Below are 23,473 nucleotides of genomic sequence, written 5' to 3' on the forward strand. Positions count from 1 at the left end.
GCTGTTTTTGATGGGTTTTTGTAAAAAAAACACCCAAATCCAAAACACACCCGAATCCGACAAAAACTTTTCAGGGAGGTTTTGCCAAAACACGTCCGAATCCAAAACACGGCCGCGGAACTGAATCCAAAACCAAAACCCGAAAAATTCACTTGAAAGTTCTTATAAATTCTTTTTGCACTTTTATTTCAGAACGGTATTTAAATGGAGATGGAGCTGGTACCTCTGAAACAGACCCTCGCACCAAATCACCCAACAACATACCACTCATTAGTTCAAATTCTTCCAAAAAATGTATAAAACTTTTTTTTGTTAAAAATTGGATAAGACTCTTACATTAATCTTGACCTTAGTGGGTTAGTTGTTAACACTGGGGACATGCTGTCTACCCCAGCCGGGGAGGAGCTCCTAAGGCAGCCTGTCCACCCACTTAGCCTAAGATTGGCCCCCAACGCGTTTCATCTATAAGACTTCCTCAGGGGTGTATTTGAACAAGAAATCAAATTATACTTTGTTCATATAATGTACAATCATAAAAATAACAATAAAAAGTGGCAATACAAAGAAAGAGTGGTGGCATAGTGGCTAATTGGTAAAACTGAATAGCACAAAACATCGTACTCAGAAATTGATTATGGCTGATGATATTTCAACTTCTAACTTCTATACAAAAAGATGACTTTTTAGATCATATGGGAGGATAGTTCTACTGTGAAGATTTAACAGCTTTTGTCCATACAAAAATATATATCCACAATGAGCATTGGTCAATTGTATAATATTTTCTTAATAATTATGTTCTTATGATTTTTTTTAAGTGATAATTTTTAGTAACAAAAATTTTTAATAATTTTTCACTTAGTTTTTATATGTAAAAGGCAGGAAACATCCTAATGGTGGATTTAGAGTAAAAAAAACCTCTTAAATAAAATCTGCAAACATAGGACAATACATAACCTATAATTGTCCCATTAAACTTTTATTAGCCCAGTGAATTTTATTTTTACTTTTTTTTTTTTTACTCATACTTACATTAAATTAAAAATCTTAGAAATCTTATGGTGACAGTGATGGTCCCTTTAAGAGGGTTCACTACGATATGCCGGCGGTCGGGCTCCCGGCGACCAGCATACCGGTGCCGGGAGCCCGACTGCCGGCTTACTGACAGTGTGGCGAGCGCAAATGAGCCCCTTGCGGGCTCGCTGCGCTCACCACGCTATTTTATTCTCCCTCCAGGGGGGTCGTGGACCCCCACGAGGGAAAATAAGTGTCGGTATGCCGGCTGTCGGGATCCCGGCGCCGGTATACTGTGCGCCAGGATCCCGTCAGTCGGCATACTGAAGACCACCTCTTTAAGAATATCAATCCAAGGGATCTTTAACAATAGTGTAGCTCCTATATAACAAATTAATGTTATTACAAAATTATCTTTTTTATATATATCAATTCTTTAGTTGAATTAAACATAAATGATTAGTGTTATACATGTGCATTAATTAAATAAAATAAAATGAAATCAAATAAAACCTCTTTAAATTACTTACTTATTTTGTTGTGAATGTGCTCTCAATGCTGTCCTGGCTCTAAATGAGCCATAGACCACACATTGCCCTTTTTATTCACCTTGAAAAAGATAACTGTTGGTTATCGAAACGCGTTGGTGGAGGTAACGGAAGGACACTTGGACGATTTACCTGGCGGCTGATGACGAATTCTGGGGACGCCTGGCAGAAATTATCCAGTACGCTTATATCTACTTATATCTGTAGACCACAACATTTGGTGAGAGTCCACCTGTCTAGAAATTTTACATTGTTTTGAATAAAAATAGTGTTACACTATTTGAGACTCTTTCCATCTACATGAATATTGTGGACGACCTATTGAAAGAAGGATCTCCGTGTTTAAGGTGCTGAGAAGGATTGGGATTAACCACACTGGTGGCCCATCCCCCTCCAAGGCGATATCCATCTACCTTTGTATAGACCATTGATCTGGGTACGAGTTCAATCTTTACCCCTTTTTATATACATGTGTTTTAATTTATAAAACAGTATTATACTAGGTTTGTGTTCTCTGTCATCTTTTAAGAGTTCTCAGTACCATAAACACTGGTTGGGATACCTCCAGATGAATTTATAGATTAGGAGCGCCTGTGTGTTGGTGACGCTTTATACCACTTGAATACGGGCTTCTTTATTGGTGCATGAAGTTTGATCACACCTTGTTTTAGCATGTCCCAAGTATTACCAACTAACCCACTAAGGTCAAGATTAATGTAAGAGTCTTATCCAATTTTTAAAAAAAATGTTTTTTATATGTATAAAATTCATCTACCTGCCACACTGTTTGAAGTGCCCTGGGCCCCCCATAGCCTTATTCCGGCTCTGGTAGGCACTATAATAAAAATAAGTTGCCCAGTCTCAGGTCCTTGACTTAATAGTCCTCCTGCTTCATTATAGATGTTACAGAATGTTCAATTTATTTGAATGTCAAAACACTCCGTCATGATCAGAACTATTTTAGTGATAACATAATTTCTCTTACGTCCTAGAGGATGCTGGGGACTCCGTAAGAACCATGGGGTATAGACGGGCTCCGCAGGAGACATGGGCACTTTAAGACCTTTAATGGGCGTGAACTGGCTCCTCCCTCTATGCCCCTCCTCCAGACTCCAGTTAGATCCTGTGCCCAGAGGAGACTGGTCAGACACTAAGGGAGCTATACCGAGTTTCTCTAGAAAATAGACTTTGTTAGGTTTTTTATGTTCAGGGAGCACTGCTGGCAACAGACTCCCTGCTTCGTGGGACTGAGGGGAGAGAAGCAGACCCACTTTCCTGGACTGATGGGCTCTGCTTCTTAGGCTACTGGACACCATTAGCTCCAGGGGGTCTGAACACTGGTGTCGTCTAGCTGTTCGTTCCCGGAGCCGCGCCGCCGTCCTCCTCACAGAGCCGGAAGATAGAAGCTGGGTGAGTATAGGAAGAAAGAAGACTTCACAGGCGGCAGAAGACATCAGAGCTTCGGAAGGTACCCGCGCAGTGGTTGCGCTGCGCGCCTTTGCTCCTGCACACACACACGAGGCACTGCAAGGGTGCAGGGCGCAGGGGGGGGGGGTGCCCTGGGCAGCAAAGATTACCTCATAAAAACTACTGGCAAGCTATATACACGGCATTGCAGGGTATTTAAAACCCCCGCCAGTATAAATATTAGCGGGACCGAAGCCTGCCACCGAGGGGGCGGGGCTTCATCCCTCAGCTCTAACCAGCACCATTTTCTCCACAGCTTGGCTGCAGAGACGCTGCTCCCGGACCCTGCCCTGATATCTACAAGTAACAGGGTGCAAAACGAGGGGGGGGGGGGGGCACAATATTTGATGTTGATTTGATATATATATATTATATATAAAACGCGCTATACAGGTCTGGGGTATTGTTATATTTCAGACTGTGGCGGCGTTGGGTGTGAGCTGGCTAACTTCCTCTCTGTCTCTCCAAAGGACCTCCTTGTGGGTCTGTCCCCTATAATTCAGTGTGTGTGGGGGTGTCAGTACGTGTGTGTCGACATGTCTGAGGCGGAAGGCTATTCGAGGGAGGAAGAGGAGCAAAATGTGATAGTGACTGCGTCTGCACCGCCGACTGCTGATTGGGTAGACATGTGGAATGTTTTGAATGCAAGTGTGGCTTTATTGCATAAAAGATTGGACGAAGCTGAGTCTCAGTTCCAAGCATGGAGTTAATCCATGGATATTGCTGTGTCTCAGAACCCATCAGGGTCACAGAAACGTCCCTTTACCCAGATAGCAGACACTGATACCGACACGGATTCCGACTCCAGTGTCGACTATGATGAGGTGAGATTACACCCACGGGTGGCCAAGAGTATTCAGTACATGATTGTATCAATAAGGGATGTATTACATATCACAGAGGCCCCTTCTGTCCCTGACACAAGGGTCTGTATGTTTAAAGAGAAGAAACGTGAGGTAACGTTTCCCCCATCTCATGAACTGAACACTCTATTTGAAAAGGCTTGGGAAACTCCAGACAAGAGGCTGCAGGTTCCCAAGAGAATTATTATGGCGTATCCTTTCTCCTCACGGGACAGGTTACGGTGGGAATCCTCTCCCTCGGTGGATAAATGTCAGGTCTCTGGTTTTGTCTGTCCCCGGCGTGGGCGCTAGTGGGTCAGTGTTGGTGCGATGTACAAAGCGGGGAGGCAATATGAAAGTCCTGCGCATAAGCGCTGATATTTATTAATGCAAAGCAGATGGTATAATACTGAATACACTGGAAACCGGTAATGTGGAAAACTATGACAGGTAACTGAATCCAAACAACTTAAAAGTCTTTTGCAGCAGAACGTAAAATAACTTGATAATGAATGCAGGTGAAATAACAGAACTCCAGTAGTATTTGGAAATACACAATAGTCTCTGAATAACACAGGGCAAACTGCTAATGGTTAGGAAAGCAGAACTCCGGAATATATAAGTAACTCACAGTGTCTGTAAAGCACAAGTCCATATAGCCACACTTAGGCTAAAGCAGGAGACAGTCTCTAAGCAAGTAGATGTTATACTGCTGAGTTGCACAGATGGTATGCTGACAATTAGTGCACAGGTAAGTAATGAGAAAGAAAACCTGAGGAGAGTCTCTTACTGCTGATGGGTTTGAAGCTGGATGTAGCTGAAGTCCGGAGTAACAGAAGAGCTGTAGAAATGGAAACTGGAACAAATGAGGTAACCACAGGGGAACGCTGGAAACAGGAACGCAGGAACTGGGAGAACTAGACACAGGGTATGTGACTCATTGTCCGAGGCGATGAGAGTGAGCCCCGGACAGGAACTTATACCCCTTGCTCTGCAGTGATTGGTCGCAGTGTTCTGGCTGGAAACACAGGGCTGGATTAGATGCCGGGATTAGCTGAGTGCAGGTGTCATAGCAGCATCCATACAGACCGGATGCCGGCACACAGCGGAACACAAACGCAGGACCAGACTCAGGGGTACTCAGCGACACGGGAGATGACGCTCGCGGTCAGCGCATCCATGCAGCGGCAACTGGGGCCATGACCTCCGGAGGCCTGCACACCAGCGCGCTGGTAGGTGAGACGCAGCTGACCGCCGATCCCTGACAATAAAGCCTTGGCGCGGTTATCTAAAAAAGTGGCCCTCCCGTCCCCTGGACACGGCGACACTAAAGGATCCTGCGGACCGCAAGCAGGAAACCACTTTAAAATCAATTTATGCGACTACGGGAGCCCTCCTCAGACCGGCAGTTGCGTCGGCATGGGTGAGTAGCGCTATTGCAGCTTGGGCAGATAACTTGTCATCTGACATGGACACCCTCGACAGGGATACTGTTCTGTTAACTTTGGGTCACATCAAAGACGCAGCGTTATACCTAAGGGAGGCTGCGAGGGATATTGGCCTCTTGGGATCAAGGGCCAATGCCATGGCAATTTCAGCTAGGAGGTCGCTGTGGACCCGTCAATGGACTGGTGATGCTGACTCCAAGAGACTTATGGAGGCTCTGCCTTACAAAAGTGAAGTGTTGTTTGGGGATGGCCTGGTTTCCACAGCTACCGCGGGTAAGTCTTCTTTTTTGCCTTTTGTTCCCCCACAGCAAAAGAAAACGCCTCAGTACCAGATGCAGTCCTTTCGGTCTCATAAATTTAGAAAGGGGCGTGGATCGTCTTTCCTCGCCAGAGGTAGAGGAAGAGGGAAAAGAACACCAGCTACGGCTAGTTCCCAGGAGCAAAAGTCCTCTCTGGCTTCTGCCAAATCCACCGCATGACGCTGGGGCTCCCCTGCGGGAGTCCGCACCGGTGGGGGCACGTCTTCGGCTCTTCAGCCTGGTCTGGGTTCAGTCGGACCTGGATCCTTGGGTGCTAGGGATTGTGACCCAAGGGTACAAACTGGAGTTCGAAGACGTGCCTCCACACCGATTTTTCAAATCGGCCTTACCAGCTTCTCTCCCAGAGAGAACAATAGTTGCAGCAGCAATACAAAAGCTGTGTCAACAGCAAGTGATTATTATGGTTCCCCGGTTACAACAGGGGAAGGGGTTTTATTCAACTCTATTCGTGGTCCCGAAGCCGGACGGCTCGGTCAGACCGATTCTAAACCTAAAATCCCTAAACCTGTATTTGAGGAGATTCAAATTCAAGATGGAATCTCTCCGAACGGTGATCTCCAGTCTGGACGGGGGGGAGTTTATGGTTTCACTGGACATAAAAGATGCATACCTTCATGTCCCCATATACCCTCCTCATCAGGCTTTCCTGAGATTCGCTGTTCAGGATTGTCATTACCAATTTCAGACGTTGCCGTTTGGGCTTTCCACGGCCCGAGGATTTTCACCAAGGTAATGGCAGAAATGATGGTGCTCCTGCGCAAGCAGGGGGTCACAATTATCCCGTACTTGGATGATCTCCTGATAAAAGCGACAAATGTGGAGCTCTCTCTGAGGGTGCTACGACAACACGGCTGGCTTCTAAATTTGCAAAAGTCGCAGTTGGTTCCGACAACTCGGCTGTTGTTCTTGGGCATGATTCTGGATACAGAAAGACAGAGGGTTTTTCTTCCAGTGGAAAAAGCTCAGGAAATCCAGAACATGGCCTAGGCTCTGTTAAAACCAAAAAGAGTATCGATTCATCAATGCACTCGAGTGTTGGGAAAGATGGTGGTGGCCTACGAGGCCATTCCGTTTGGCAGGTTTCATGCAAGAGCTTTTCAGTGGGACCTACTGAACAAGTGGTCAGGGTCCCATCTCCAAATACATAGGTTGATATGCCTGTCCCCCAAGCCAGGGTCTCTCTCCTGTGGTGGCTCCAGAAGGCTCACCTTCTAGAAGGTAGCAGGTTCGGAATTCAGGATTGGGTTCTCGTGACCACGGACGCGAGCCTCCGAGGATGGGGAGCGGTCACACAGGGAATAAACTTTCAGGGAATATGGTCAAGCCAGGAGGCTTGTCTGCACATAAATGTGCTGGAATTAAGGGCCATATACAATGGCCTGAGGCAGGTGGAGCACCTTCTTCGCAACCTACCGGTTCTGATCCAGTCAGACAATGTCACAGCCGTGGCGCAGGTAAACTGACAAGGCGGAACAAGGAGCAGAGCAGCAATGGCAGAGGCCACTAGGATTCTTCGCTGGGCGGAAAATCACGTGAGCGCCCTGTCAGCAGTATTCAATCCGGGAGTGGACAACTGGGAAGCAGACTTCCTCAGTAGACACGATCTCCATCCAGGAGAGTGGGGACTTCATCAAGAGGTCTTTGCAGAAGTGACAAGTTGCTGGGGACTCTCAGCGGTGGACGCGCTGGTAACACCATGGGTGTATCAGGCGGTGTATGTGTTCCCTCCACTTCCACTCATCTCAAAAATATTGAGAATCATAAGAAGAACAAAGGTTCAGACGATACTCATTGTTCCAGATTGGCATCGAAGGGCCTGGTATCCAGATCTTCAAGAAATGCTCACGGAAGATCCTTGGCCTCTTCCTCTCAGAGAGGACCTATTACAAAAGGGGCCGTGTGTGTTCCAAGACTTACCGTGATTATGTTTGACGGCATGGCGGTTGAACACCAGATCCTAGCTAGGAAAGGTATTCCAGTGGAAGTCATCCCTACTCTACTTAAAGCTAGGAAGGAGGTAACGGCGAAGCACTATCACCGTATCTGGAGGAAGTATGTGTCTTGGTGTGAATCCAAGAATGCTCCTACGGAGAATTTCCAGCTGGGTCGTTTTCTCCATTTTCTACAGACAGGAGTGGATATGGGCCTGAAGTTGGGCTCCATTAAGGTGCAGATTTCGGCCTTATCAATATTCTTTCTGAAGGAATTGGCTTCTCTTCCAGAAGTGCAGACTTTTGTGAAGGGAGTACTACACATCCAACCTCCTTTTGTGCCTCCAGTGGCACCTTAACGTGGTGTTACAGTTCCTTAGATCAGATTGGTTTGAACCTCTTCAAACTGTTCATTTGAAATTTCTCACTTGGAAAGTGGTCATGTTATTGGCCTTGGCTTCGGCAAGGCGGGTGTCAGAATTGGCGGCTTTGTCTCACAAGAGCCCCTATCTGATTTTCCATGTAGATAGAGCGGAATTGAGAACTCGTCCTCAATTTCTACCCAAGGTGGTTTCGTCGTTTCACATGAACCAACCTATTGTGGTGCCGGTGGCTACGGATGTCTTGGAGGATTCCAAGTCCCTTGATGTGGTCAGGGCTTTAAAAATCTATGTAGCCAGAACGGCTCGTATTAGGAAAACAGAGGCACTGTTTGTCCTGTATGCGGCCAACAAGATTGGCGCGCCTGCTTCCAAGCAGACTATTGCACGCTGGATCTGTAACACGATTCAGCAGGCTCATTCTACGGCTGGATTGCCGTTACCAAAATCAGTAAAGGCCCATTCTACTAGGAAGGTGGGTTCTTCTTGGGCGGCTGCTCGTGGTGTCTCGGCGTTACAGCTTTGCCGAGCGGCTACTTGGTCGGGTTCAAACACTTTTGCAAAATGCTATAAGTTTGATACCCTGGCTGATGAGGACCTCATGTTTGCTCAATCGGTGCTGCAGAGTCATCCGCACTCTCCCGCCCGGTCTGGAGCTTTGGTATAAACCCCATGGTCCTTACAGAGTCCCCAGCATCCTCTAGGACGTAAGAGAAAATAAGATTTTAAACCTACCGGTAAATCTTTTTCTCCTAGTCCGTAGAAGATGCTGGGCGCCCGTCCCAGTGCGGACTGAAATCTGCAATAATTGTACATAGTTATTGATAAGGTTACACACAGGTTGTGTTACTGTTGAAATCAGGCTGTTGCTGTTTTCTGTTGTTGTTCATACTGTTAACTGGTTTACTTATATACCATGTTGTACGGTGTGTTTGTGGTGTGAGCTGGTATCTGTCTCACCCTTGATTAACAAAATCCTTTTCCTCGAAATGTCCGTCTCCTCTGGGCACAGTTCCTATAACTGGAGTCTGGAGGAGGGGCATAGAGGGAGGAGCCAGTTCATGCCCATTAAAGGTCTTTAAGTGCCCATGTCTCCTGCGGAGCCCGTCTATACCCCATGGTCCTTACGGAGTCCCCAGCATCCTCTACGGACTAGGAGAAAAATATTTACCGGTAGGTTTAAAATCTTATTTTTCATTGTTGGAATACATATTTTTATTTAGGGTCGTTTTTCAAACACAGACTGTAAAGTAACAATTAGGAGATGATTGGTTTGTACTTTGGGGATGATTTATCAACGAGTTTTAACACTCATTGTGTATGATAAATGGTGCTCCAGCTCCCAACTGTATTTTTTTCAAACACATGACAGTTAGGAGCTGATTGGCTGGAGCACAATTAATCATATGCAATGAGTTTTAAAACTGGTTGCGTATGAAAAAACTTGTTGATAAATCAGCCCCTTTATCTCTTTCCATTTTATCTCTCTCCAAGGTTTTAGTGCATAGGCCCCACAGTGTTTGTGCAGGTCTGATGCAGTTAGACAGGTCTGTGTTTTCTTATCATTATAATTTTTATTACTACTATGTTTTTTAAGGCATCACAAAGCAGAGCCGTAACTAGACATTTTGGTGCCCTGTGCCAGAAAGATAATTGGTGCATCTCCCCCCCCCCCTCCCCCCCTCCCCCTCCATCCATACCTAAAATAGGGCCAGTGCCTATGCGCTGTGGGCCGAGCACACAGCTCTGCAGCAGAAGAGCAATTTACAGGAGCCTCCCAACTGCCCCCCCCCCCTCCCACGAAGGACACTGCGGTCCGTGGGTGGGACTCCGGGACAGTCCCAAAATATGGAGCCGCCCCACAAAGATCGCGACAGTTATATATATATATATATATATATATATATATACACACACACATACATATAATGGAAAATTATTAATTCAGCCTGTTAGCTAAAGAGCTTTATATCCCTATAAAATATAAGTGGTGATTTAGTCTAGAAATCCCTATCACTTATATATTTTACCTTTACCTATATATTGAGGCACTCTGTACAACATTGCCTTATACTTCATTTTCTACACTAGTCTCATTTTTTAAAACTAGAAATTCATGTAAATCCAGTTATAATTGCATACCTCCCAACTGTCCCAATTTCAGCGGGACAGTCCCGCTAATTGGACACTGTCCCGCTGTCCCTCCTGCAGTTTGCAGTGTCCCTTGGGTGGGGTGGGGGTCAGTTGGGAGAGGTAGTGATCACTGCTGCTCTGCTTTGCAAAGCAGCTGGTGATCACACTGAATAAATGCCATCTATCAGCACAAGGAGGGGAGCCGGGGGCGGTCCAGCAGCTCATGGAGCTCTGGACATGCCCCCAAAATGGCAAAAACGGGGGTCGTGGCAATAGGCCATGCCCCCTTACCGCGAGACCACGACCCTCTACCCGAAGCTCCGCCCCCTTTTCAGCCACGGGCGTGCCAGAAGCGCGGCATGTCCCGATTCCTATGAGACAGAAGTTAGGAGGTATGTAATTGATGTATAAAATGTATATGTAAGAAAGCTGTAACTTGGTAGCTTTGCTGCTGGTTACTGTGACATCACACACCTAGCCTGTGGGACATCACTAGCCTGTGACATCACAACGCTTCATCCTATAACATTCTATCTACATCTGCTGAAGTTTCCAGTCACCATGCAGGAAGACAGGTAGGAGGAGGTGAGTCCTACATAGCAGGGTATGATGGAGGGGGGTAAGGAAGACAGAGTGCAGTATAGTCCGCTGAAAGGCAAGACAAGATAGACAGAACCGGGAATATAGGTACAAGGACACATAATTAGGAGAAGCTCTGGAAGGAATGACATATTTAGGAATAAAAATGTAGCGTTACAGAAATAAAGAGGGCAGTATGGAGGACAAGCACACATACAGGGGATGTAGATAAGTCTCTATGAGGCAGGATCTTGCTTTGGGATGAAAAAGTGAATAAAATAGATAAATGGCAAATTGATACATTTTAAAGTATGTTTGGTTTTAAGGAAAATTGGAAAAGTGGTTGACTCATGGACATTTTATTGTACTTCTATTTCTATTGTACTTAAACTAGTACTATGCTTAAGGAAACTATTTTGTGTTTTTTTATCATCTGGCAAAGTTCTGGCAAAGAGGTTTGCAGAGTGTCGGGTGACCGGCAAAGAGATCTGCAAAGTGTCAGTTGAAGATGACGGGAGGAGTCGCAGAGGCAGCAAGGACTGGAGGACAACATGCAGGAGGTAAGTTACCATACTTGTGTAATTGTGTGTGTGGTGGGGGGTATTGAGAGCACAGTATGGTGGGGGAGAGCGGACAATACAAAACACGCAGAAGGGGGCAGTTCAGTATAGGACATACAGATGGTGTTTGACGGGCAGGGGCAGTGCTAGGGTGATCGGCGCCCCCTTGTAAACTGTAAATTTGAGCCCGCACATACTTTGTAAAGTGACAGCAAGCTTCATGAAGAAGGGGTGTGGTCTCACAAAGAGGGGGCGTGGCCACACAATAGTACTCCAAGTTTAAATTACGACACACAAAAGCACAATCTTAGTCACATTACACCGCACGTAGTGCCCCTGATTCATAGTACGCCACATAGTGTCCCTTATTCATATTACGTCACACAGTATCGCCCCCTAGTCACATTATGCTACACAGTAGTGCCCATTATACACATAATGCCCACAATAGTAATGCCCCATACAAATAATGCCCACAGTAGTAGTGTCACTGATACACATAATGCCCACAATAGTAGTGCCGCTTATACACATAATGCCCACATTAGTAGTGTCCCCTATACACATAATGCCCACAGTAGTAATGCTCCTTATGTACATAATGCCCATAGTAGTGATGCCTCATATATACATAATGCACACAGTAGTGCTGCCCCATATATACATAATGTCCACAGTAGTAGTGGCCCTTGTACACCTAATGTCACACAGTAGTGCCCTTTATACATAATACTTCATACACAATGCCCATATTAGTGCCTTAAACATAATGTCCACAGTAGTGCCCCTTATACACATAATGCCCACAGTAGTAGTGGCCTTTACACATAATGTGCACAGCAGTAGTGCCCCTTATACACATGCCTACAGTAGTAGTTTCCCTAATACACGTAATTTCATTTGTAATATAAAGGATAATTACAGTAGCTCTATCATTATGACTGTAACCTGCACACTGTGGGTATTGTAGGATACGAACATGGTCCTAATGCTAGGGAAGATAAAATCTGGAGCAGATGACTTGGGTCTCTATGAGACAGGACCTTGGTTTTAGATGAAAAAAGTCAATAAAATAGATAAATTACGAATGAATAAAATTGAAAGTACACAACAAAATGTAGTAATACAATTATACACATAGTATGTCTGACCAAGAAATTCTGGTTGTTTAGATCATCATCTGGCAAAGTTCTGACAAATAGATTTGCAGAGTGTCGGGTGACCAGCAAAGAGATCTGCAAAGTGTCAGTTGAAGACGACGGGAGGGGTCGCAGAGGCAGTACGGACTGGAGGATAACATGCAGGAGGTAAGTTACCATACTTGTGTAATTGTGTGTGTGGTGGGGGAATTGAGAGCACAGTACAAAACAGAGACTATGGTGGGGGAGAGTGGACAATACAAAACATGCAGAAGGGGGCAGCTCAGTATAGGACATACAGATGGTGTGGGGGCAGGGACAGGGGCGGTGCTAGGGTGCTCGGCGCCCCCCTGCAAACTATAAATTTGAGCCCTCCCATACTTTTTAAAGTGACAGCGAGCTGCCTGAAAAAAAGGGTGTAGCCTCACAAAGAAGGATGTGGCCACACAATACTACTCCCAATTCAAATTACGCCACAAAATAGCACAATCTCATTCACATTACACCACACGTAGTGCCCCTGATTCATTGTACGCCACATAGTAGTGTCCCTTTTTCACATTACATCACACAGTAGCGCCCCCTAGTCATGTTACTCTACACAGTAGTGCCCATTAAACACATAATGCCCATGGTAGCAATGCCCCTTACAAATAATGCTCACGGCATTAGTGCTGCTTTTACATATTATGCCCACAGTACTGCCTCTTATATGCATAATGTCAACAGTAGTAATGCCCCTTATACACATGATGCACACAGTAGTAGTGCCACTTATACACATAATGCCCACAGTAGTAGTTGGGAACCTATTATTCTCTGTTCGTTTCCCCTAATGTCAAAACTGGATAAGCCGCTCCTCTGGAGATAGTGGAATGGCTGACCTTTTTATCAATGAACTGGGGGCAGATATACTAATCCTGGAACAGTGATAAGGCGGAGAAAGAATAACTAACAACCAGGGACGTGCAGTCAGGGGAGGCAGGGGAGGCAGTGCCTCCCCTGTCATTAATGATTAAAATAATATAAAGAAGATACTTATGACACATATTCTGTGTCATAAGCATCTCCTTTATATTAATGTAATCATTATCCCTGTCTAAATGGGGTTGGGAGGCACCGATCGTGGTGCCTCCCGGTCAGATAGGGAAAGGTATGGGGAACGGGGGGCGGGAGCGGGCGGGGCCTAGCAATGGGCATTAAAAGCCCATTGAAATAGCATAGGAAAGCGGCACCATTAGTGGTGCCGCTTTCACACAGGGACGTGCTTTCAACCTATGAAAGCACGTCCCCTGTCAGTCAGGCCACAGTGATTGGCCAGCGGATCCGTCACTGGATCCGCTGTCAATCACTATTGTGGGCGCGGCGGAGGTGCGGGTGTCGGCGGAGGTGCTGGCGGCGGAGGTGCGGGTGTCGGCAGAGGTCCTGGCGGCAGAGGAGCGGGCGGCAGCGGTGTAGGCTGCGGAGGGCGGGTGACGGCGGAGGTGCGGGCGGCGGCGATGCAGAGTTTGGCAGCGGAGCGGTAACCCATTTCAAAAGTGGCGCCTCAGCGCCATTTTTGAAATTGAAGATGGCCGCCGCGAGCCAATCACGGCTTGCCGCGTCATCACTCCGCCCCCTCTGGCTGACTTATATAAGTCAGCGCGAGGGAGCGGCTGTCAGTCCGACGGCGGAGGAGGAGCGGAGAAGAGCTCCTGAAGGCTGAAGACGCCGGAAGTCCTGGATGGGCGGCGGCTATGCAAAAGAGCTTAGCAGCCGCTGCCCACCAGGTGAAGATGCTGGAAGTCCTGGGGAAGGCGGCGGCCATGCAAAAGAGCTTAATGGCCGCCACCTCCCAGGTGAAGACGCCGGAGGAAGACGCTGGAAGCCCTGGGGAGGTGGCGCCCCCCAGGTGAAGACGCCGGAAGCCCTGGGGAGGCGGCGGCCATGCAAAAGAGCTTAAAGGCCGCCGCCCCCAGGTGAAGACCCTGTCAAATAAACTATTTTTTTTTAAAGAGACTGGTGTTTTTATTTTAATATTTTCTTTACAGGTGGAGTACAGGTGCCAGCAGGCCATTTATGTCCGGGCATGCTGGCACTTGTGGTTCTCCATGTGCCAGCATGCTGGGGCAGGCTTGCTGGGACCTGTTGGCCACCTGTAAAGAACAATATTACTGTTCTTTACAGGTGGACCACAGGTGCCAGCGGGCCATTTATGTCCAGGCATGCTGGCACTTGTGGTTCTCCAAGTGCCAGCATGCTGGGGCAGGCTTGCTGGGACCTGTAGGCCACCTGTCAAGAACAATATTAACAATGAACCCCGCACCCACCGCCACCAGGGGTGCGGGGCATAGCACTGGGCTATCAGCCCAGTGCTGGTTATTGCTCAGGAGGGGGGACCCCATTTTCATTTTTTGGGGTCCCCACTTCCGAGGAATTCCAGCCCTGGGCTGACTGGTTTGGGGGGGGCAGATTAAAGTTATGGCAGGGGGACCCCATACCGAGTGTCTCCCCTGCTATGGCATTAGACCCCCCTGGCTGGTTCTGCCCGGTGCTGGTTTCACGAATGTGGGGGGGGGGGGGCTACACTTTTTTTTTTTACCCCACTCTATGGGGGGGGGGTGTTGTCTGCTTGTGCCTCCCCAGCCACCGACCTCACCGCACGCCACTGCTAACAACCAATCAGTTACTATTTGTCATTTTCCGAACAAAGCCTGTAACATGGCAGTAAGAAGCTGATTGGCTGGTACTTTATCTCTCTCCACTTTATCACTCTGCACGGCTTAATACATCTCCCCCATAGAATAACCAAATGATGAAATGGAACAATATGGTATAAATTATAGTGATGTGCACCGGAAATTTTTCGGCTTTTGTGTTTTGGTTTTGGATTCGGTTCCGCGGCCGTGTTTTGGATTCGGACGCGTTTTGGCAAAACCTCCCTGAACATTTTTTGTCGGATTCGGGTGTGTTTTGAATTCGGGTGTTTTTTTACAAAACCCCCTCAAAAACAGCTTAAATCATAGAATTTGGGGATCATTTTGATCCTATAGTATTATTAACCTCAATAACCATAATTTCCACTCATTTCCAGTCTATTCTGGACACCTCACACCTCACAATATTATTTTGAGTCCTAAAATTTGCACCGAGGTCGCTGGATGGCTAAGCTAAGCGTCCCAAGTGGCCGACACAAACACCTGGCCCATCTAGGAGTGGCACTGCAGTGTCAGACAGGATGGCAGATTTAAAAAATAGTCCCCAAACAGCACATGATGCAAAGAAAAAAATAGGTGCAATGAGGTAGCTGTGTGACTAAGCTAAGCAACCAAGTGGCCGACACAAACACCTGGCCCATCTAGGAGTGGCACTGCAGTGTCAGACAGGATGGCACTTAAAAAAATAGTCCCCAAACAGCACATGATGCAAAGAAAAAAAGAGGTGCAATGAGGTAGCTGTGTGACTAAGCTAAGCGACCCAAGTGGCCGACACAAACACCTGGCCCATCTAGGAGTGGCACTGCAGTGTAAGACAGGATGGCAGATTTAAAAAATAGTCCCCAAACAGCACATGATGCAAAGAAAAAAAGAGGTGCACCAAGGTCGCTGGATGGCTAAGCTAAGCGACCCAAGTGGCCGACACAAACACCTGGCCCATTTAGGAGTGGCACTGCAGTGTCAGACAGGATGGCAGATTTAAAAAATAGTCCCCAAACAGCATATAATGCAAAGAAAAAAAGAGGTGCAATGAGGTAGCTGCTTGGCTAAGCTAAGCGACCCAAGTGGCCGACACAAACACCTGACCCATCTAGGAGTGGCACTGCAGTTTTCTAGCGAGAGGATGAGTGCTTCCATCCTCATGTGAATCTGAACCACTAGCCATGAACATAGGCCAGGGCCTCAGCCGTTTCTTGCCACTCCGTGTCGTAAATGGCATATTGGCAAGTTTACGCTTCTCATTAGATGCTTTTAATTTGGATTTTTGGGTCATTTTACTGAACTTTTGTAGTATACTTGACGACACAGAGGTAGGTAGAGCAGTGGACTACTGTACCGTACTGCTATATATATACTGGTGGTCACAGCAACATTCTGCACTGTCCCCTCCTACTATATACTGCGCACAACTAAAATGCAGCACAGGTATGGATGCATAGTATACTTGACGACACAGAGGTAGGTAGAGCAGTGGACTACTGTACCGTACTGCTATATATATACTGGTGGTCACAGCAACATTCTGCACTGTCCCCTCCTACTGTATACTGCGCACAACTAAAATGCAGCACAGGTATGGATGCATAGTATACTTGACGACACAGAGGTGGGTAGAGCAGTGGACTACTGTACCGTACTGCTATATATACTGTCCTCCTACTATAAACTACAATGCAGCACAGATATGGAGCGTTTTTCAGGCAGAGAACGTAGATATTTTCAGCACACTGAGCACAGATATTTGCAGCACACTGAGCAGATATTTGCAGCACACTGAACACAGATATTTGCAGCACACTGAACACAGAAACTGAGAGAACGTTGCACGTCCTCTCGCTATCATCTCCAATGCACGAGTGAAAATGGCGGCGACGCGCGGCTCCTTATATAGAATACGAATCTTGCGAGAATCCGACAGCAGGATGATGACGTTCGGGCGCGCTCGGGTTAACCGAGCAAGGCGGGAGGATCCGAGGCTGCCTCGGAACCGTGTAAAATGGGTGAAGTTCGGGGGGGTTCGGATCCTGAGGAACCGAACCCGCTCATCACTAATAAATTATGTAAAGTAGAGCTGTAACAAGTTACTTTTTCCCTATCTTTGCATTTAATAGGTGACAGCCCTTTTTCTAGAGTCCTTTTCCTTACCGCATATGGGGCCTGATCCAGATGCGGATGCAAAGCTGCTGTTACATGCAAGTGGTTCAATGCTTTTTCCCTGCACATGTGTGTAAGCTGCACAAGTGGCCTAATTCAGAGTTGATCGCAGCAGCAAATTTGTTAGCAGTTGGGCAAAACCATGTGCACTGCAGGGAGGGGGGGGGGGCAGATATAACATGTGCAGAGAGAGTAGATTGGGTGGGGTGTGATCAAACTGAAATCTAAATTGCAGTGTAAAAATAAAGCAGCCAGTATTTACCCTGCACAGAAATAAAATAACCCACCCACATCTAACTCTCTCTGCACCAGTGGTGCAAGTTGAAAAAAATTCTTATAGGTACTGTGCCACATGGGGCGTGGCCAATGAAAATGGGGGCGTGATACACATATGGGGGGGCCAGATACACATATGACCGTAATAGTGCCAGATACGCCCCCACCATGCCAGATCTGCTCCTACAGTGCCAGATGTACAAATGCCCCACGGTGCCAGATGCACAAATGCCCCACGGTGCCAGATACACAAATGTCCAACGGAGCCAGATGCACAAATGTCCCATGGTGCCAGATGCACAAATGTCCCACAGTGCCAGATACACATTGCCCCAGAGTGCCAGATACACATTGCCCCACAGTGCCAGATACACATTGCTCCACAGTGCCAGGTATGCCCCCTCAGTCCAGATACGCCACACTTTGCCAGATTCACATGCCCCCACAGTGCTAGATATGCCCCCACAGTGCCAGACACACATATGCCACCAGAGTGCCAGATATGCCCCCACAGTGCCACATATGACCCCACTTTGCCAGATACACATGCCCCCACTTTGCTAGATATGCCCCCAGAGTGCCAGATATGCCCCAGCAGTGCAACTCACCATTGTTGCTGCTGCCTGGGGCTGGCACTGTCTTCTGCTGCTGGCCTGCTGCTGGGGAGAGGAGAGCACAGCACGCACTCCTCCTGCCCCTCTCATGCCCTCAGTCCGGTCTCTGAGTCCTCCTGTGGTGGCATCCTGTATATTAGACCTGGTGCCGGTCCACAAGCCAATCAGGGCTCGCGGTCCGGCAGTGGCGGCTCCTGATTGGCTGCTGGTCCGCAAGCTCTGATTGGCTCACGAACTGGCGTCTCAGTGCACGCCGTCGCCGGGATTCGGGAGTGACTGGGCAGGCAGGAGAGGGGCAGGAGAGGAGAGGCGCATGCTGCACTCTCCTCTCTCCAACACCCGGTGTCTGCAAGGTGGCGGCCCGGTGGTACGGCGTACCAGCTGGGAATTTCTTACCAGTACGCTGCACCGCCCCGTTTCGCCATACTTGCAGCACTGCCTTACACCCCAGTTTTTGACCCTGCATCAACAGAACTAGGGCACCACAGGCAAGAAAAAATTCCACCATATTAAGCCCCAAACAACAATGCCCCTTGCACCATATTATGCCCCACATAGTAATGCAGCTGACTCCATATTAGGCCTCACACAATAATGCAGCTGACTCCTTATTATACCTCACACAGTAATACCCACTGCACCATACATATTAGACCCCACACAGTAATACCCCCTGCACCATACATATTAGGCCTCACACAGTAATGCAGCTGACTCCATATTAGGCCTCACACAATAATGCAGCTGACTCCATATTATACCTCACACAGTAATGCCCACTGCACCATACATATTAGACCCCACACAGTAATACCCCCTTCACCATACATATTAGGCCTCACACAGTAATGCAGCTGACTCCATATTAGACCCCACACAGTAATGCCCCCTGCACCATAAACATTAATACCCCCTGCCCCATATTATGCCCCACACAGATTGTAATGCCCAGTCTGTGAGTAGACTAAATGCAGAATCAGTCACTGTGCTGCTGCAGCAGTCTCCTGACTTCTCTTTCCCTAGGGGCTGGGTGGTCCTGTGTTGGGTCTATAATAGTGTCTGACACCTACTGCCCCGCAATGTCCCCCTCTTCAATGGTAGCGTCTAGACTCCCTTCATGGAGAGGACCACAGCGCGCTCCCATCGTGACGTTCTGATGTCACGACGGCACAATGTAACCATGTTACTTTGAACAACTCTACCCAGCAAGCGGAGTACTACACTGGGAGGAGGAGAAGCAGGTAACAGCATCTAGCAGGGGTTGTGGTTGGTGCAGGCTGGGAAGGGGAGGCTCCGCCTCGGTGGCGTCTGCGCACAGCGGTAAGGGCGGCTTCAGTGAGCGCACTGAGTGGCGGCAGTGGGTACAGTGTACCCGCGGCTAAATTCTTGAGGGTACACCGTACCCGCCCACTTGCACCGCTGCTCTGCACGTTATATCTGCCACACCAGCAGTGCACATGGATTGTAGCAACAATCACGTTAACAACCACAACTGAATTAGGCCCACAATTACACCATTATATTTTACTATTTTATCGCATTTAACAACTAAGGGGTCAATTTAATTAGGTGCGAGTTTGTCTTACAACAGATGCACTTTCCAATAGCCCACACGCGCTCAAAAGTGCCCGCAGCCCTATCTGGCCACAAAGGGTGCGAGTTTGGGTGTCGTTGCCAGTGTTGAAACGTCACAGCAATGGCAACTCGTACCTAATTGGATTGACCCCTAAATGTTAGCAATTTATAGCTTTTATTATTTACTGTTCAAATTTCTTTTCTGAAGGTACCCACTTATTACTATAAGAAAGAACTTATCCCCCCAATGTGTGTATTGTATAAAAACAATAGACCCTTTGGGGTAACTGTCCTTATATTAAGCATTTTCCATGTCCTTAATAGTTACAGTAACATATTTACACAGAGAGATTTTTCTCTCTACACAACCACATCACTGTCTGCAGTTTGTCTCTCTGCTTGTTCATCCACTAACAATGTTTTTTTTTTTTTTTTTCCTCTTATTCTACACAGCAGTTGACCTTTGGCAAGTATAGGCAGGTATAGGTAAGTATAGTACCCCTCCCACTACCTATAGCTCCGAGGGGGGGGGGGGGTTAGATTTAGACTGCAGGTGGGGAGAGGTTAGGGTTAGGCCACGGGTAGAGTGGGTTGCAGGGGAGGGAGGGTTAGATTTAGGCAGCAGGGACGAAGGTTAATGTTAGGCTGTGGACAGGGAGGGTTAAGGGGATAGGGAGAGGGGAAAACACCCCTTTATTCAACAACAGAGGCAATGGAATGGGTGGGGCAAGGGGGCAGCTCGCGCTCCCAAAACATGAAGGCGCCGGTCAATGTACACAGAAGGAGCGATGTGCGGTCAGTTTCAAAAACGCACATCACAAGCTCCGTGCAGCACAGGGACTAGGCAATGGCGCTTCCCCACCCCTAAGTCCCAGCAGAGCAGTGCCAAACTGCTGCAAATCACTGGTGTTTTTGGGGGCGTGGCCTAATGCAGAGGAGTGCCCGCCTCCTGTGCTGCTGTGTAACCAGGGCAAGTACAATAGTGTCTCTCTCACTCCATCTCTCTCCCTAACACTCTCTCTCTTCCTAACACTCTCTCTCCCCTCTCTCTCTCTCTCTCTCTCTCTCTCTCTCTCTCTCTCCCTAACATGCTCTTTCATCTCTCTGTCACTCTCTCCGTAACACTCTCTCACCTCTCTGTCTCTCTCCCTAACATCCTTTCCTTTCTCTCTCTCCCTAACACTCTCTCTTCCCTCTCTCTCTCCCTAACACTCTCGCTCCTCTCTCTCTCTCTCCCTAACACTCTCTCTCCTCTCTCCCTAACACTCTTGTTCCTCTCTCTCTCCCTAACACTCTCCTCTCTCTCTCCCAGTGGCGGTTCTTGCCACGGGCAAGCGGTACTTTTGCCCGGGGCGCCGTCTTCCGGAGGGCAAGATCCGCCACTGTGCCCCCCGCAGTGCCCTGCTGTGCCCCCCCGCTTTGAAGGGAACCAGACGCGTAGCGTCTAGTTTCCCTTCATTGAGAGGACCTTAGTTGTGCGGTGCGCGATGATGTCATCGCGCACCGCACAGCAAAGGTCCTCTCCATGAAGGGAAACTAGACGCTACGGTCTAGTTTCCCTTCGTGTAGAGGACCTTTGCTGTGCGATGCGCGATGACGTCATCGCGCACCGCACAGCATAGTGGCACAGACACTAGGGGTCATAATTGACCTCTAGTGTCTGTGCTGTTCTATGGGAGAGACGTAATAACGTCTCTCCCATAGATCGAAGAGAAGAGGGGAGAGGAGAAGAGCGGCGCCGCCGGCGGAGGGGGTCTGGATCAGGAACGGGGATGGTAAGTATACTTTTTATTTATTTATTTATTTTCTTTCAGCGTCGTGACCACGCCCCCAATTGAAGCCATGCCCCCATATTTTGCCCTGGGCGCCACAAGTCTTAGAACCGGCCCTGCTCTCTCCCTAACATTCTCTATCCTCTTGCTCCTCTCTCTCCTTGACACTGTTTCTCTCTCTAACTGACACTGTCTCTTTCTATCCCTCACTCCCCCTGACACTCTCTCTCTCTCTCTCCCTCTTTCTTTCCCTGACAGTCTCCCTCTCTCTTCCCACCTCCTCCCCACCATGGTGCTGCCTCCATTTTGTCCCCGTAGTATGGCCACCTCCTCCCCGGTGGCTCTGCCCCCAGGGGGTGCCAAATGAGGATCTATCTTGCCTCCCCCAGCCCATAAATGTTCTGACACCTCTGCTCACCCCAGTCGGTCTTTTTTACACTGGGATTCCAGCGTCAGTATTACGATCACCGGGATCCCATGCGCCAGGATATCATACTGATCCCCCTATTAGTACACCTCTTAATGCCCAGAGAGAAGGGCGATCCTGAGGCCATGGTTCCCCAGAGGTTTCCCCCCAAGGGGGTTTTCCTCTCCTGAGTGCTGAAGGATGACTCTTCGTGAATCCAGAGGTGTAGCTTTTATGCCATAAACAATCTCATGCCCGTCCCTGCAATGTATAAGAAGTAAAATAATCGCTAATGCGATCACTTTACTTCTGGGTTTAGACCCCGGCTGCGCTAATTCACATGTGCATTTGTCAGACTGCATATGTGAGAGCAGAGAGTAATGCAGAGGGATCCCAAGGATCCCTCTCCAGGAAAGAACTGCATAATGTAGCCCACAGGCTACAAACGCCATTTAGAAATGGCATTAGCTGCCGGGCCAAGCTCAGAAATGCTTTGCATTCTGGAACTTGGTGAGTTTCGCAGTTTACCAACTACCGTAGAAACTTTTGGTGGCTGCCTTTGTAATCACAATAGGAGGAATGCAATAGATATCTCCAATATCCATTGCACTCCCCAATACATACATTCAGGGCCTGTTTAATATTTGTGGGCAGAGACATCTTCAAAACTGACTGTTTTCGGAGATGTATCTCAAATATTATTTGTTAAATATTCTTCATAATAAACGTTTTATATTTTAGTATAAACTGAAAAATGTTTTACGTATTCATTGACTGATTCTCCATTCTTTATTGCCAGGGCCGTATCTAGCCAATTTGGCTCCCAGTGCGAGATTTAAAAATGCGCCCCCCCCCCCCCCCCCATTCACATTAAAAAAAATGCGCGCCCCCATAGATATAAAGAGTACAAGCATGCGTGCGCCGAAGGTGCGCGTGCTCCCGACAAGGGGTGTGGCCTTGTTAAAACGGGCGTGGCTTTGTTAAGATGGGCGTGGCCTCATCTGATCTCATCATCCCGGCCACCACAGGATTTAAAAAAAAAAAAAAAGTCCTCATTTTACACATTACAGCAGGCACGCGACCCCATTTTACACAGCACGGCAGGCAAGTGTCCCCATTTTACACATTGCGGCAGGAAAGTGTCCCCATTTTACACATTGCGGCAGGCACGTGCCCCCATTTTACACATTGCGACAGGAAAGTGTCCCCATTTTACACATTGCGGCAGGCACGTGCCCCCATTTTACACAGTACGGCAGGCACGTGCCCCCATTTTACACAGTACGGCAGACTGCGTCCCCATTTTACACATTCCGGCAGGCAAGTGTCCCCATTTTACACATTCCGGCAGGCAAGTGTCCCCATTTTACACATTCCGGCAGACAGGTGTCCCCATTTTACACATTCCTGCAGACAGGTGTCCCTATTTTACACATTAAGGCAGGCAAGAGTCCTCATTTTACACATTCCAGCAGGCACGTGCCCCCATTTTACACATTCCGGCAGACAGGTGTCCCTATTTTACACATTAAGGCAGGCAAGAGTCCCCATTTTACACATTCCGGCAGACTGCGTCCCCATTTTACACAGTACGGCAGGCAAGAGTCCCCATTTTACAC

General features: G+C 47.9%; 1 protein-coding gene across 1 annotated transcript in view; it reads left to right on the forward strand.

Moving 5' to 3' along the window:
• LOC134945414 (uncharacterized) overlaps positions 1 to 1,014 on the forward strand; it is a 94,513-nt gene extending 93,499 nt beyond the window's left edge. Inside the window, exon 4 of the mRNA XM_063934672.1 lies at positions 193 to 1,014. The gene's annotated coding sequence lies outside the window, so the exon portion shown is untranslated. The remainder of the gene's footprint in view (positions 1 to 192) is intronic.
• The last annotated feature ends 22,459 nt before the right edge of the window (positions 1,015 to 23,473 follow it).

This window comes from Pseudophryne corroboree, chromosome 7 (genome assembly GCF_028390025.1).
Source record: "Pseudophryne corroboree isolate aPseCor3 chromosome 7, aPseCor3.hap2, whole genome shotgun sequence".
In the NCBI taxonomy this organism is placed as follows: domain Eukaryota; kingdom Metazoa; phylum Chordata; class Amphibia; order Anura; family Myobatrachidae; genus Pseudophryne; species Pseudophryne corroboree.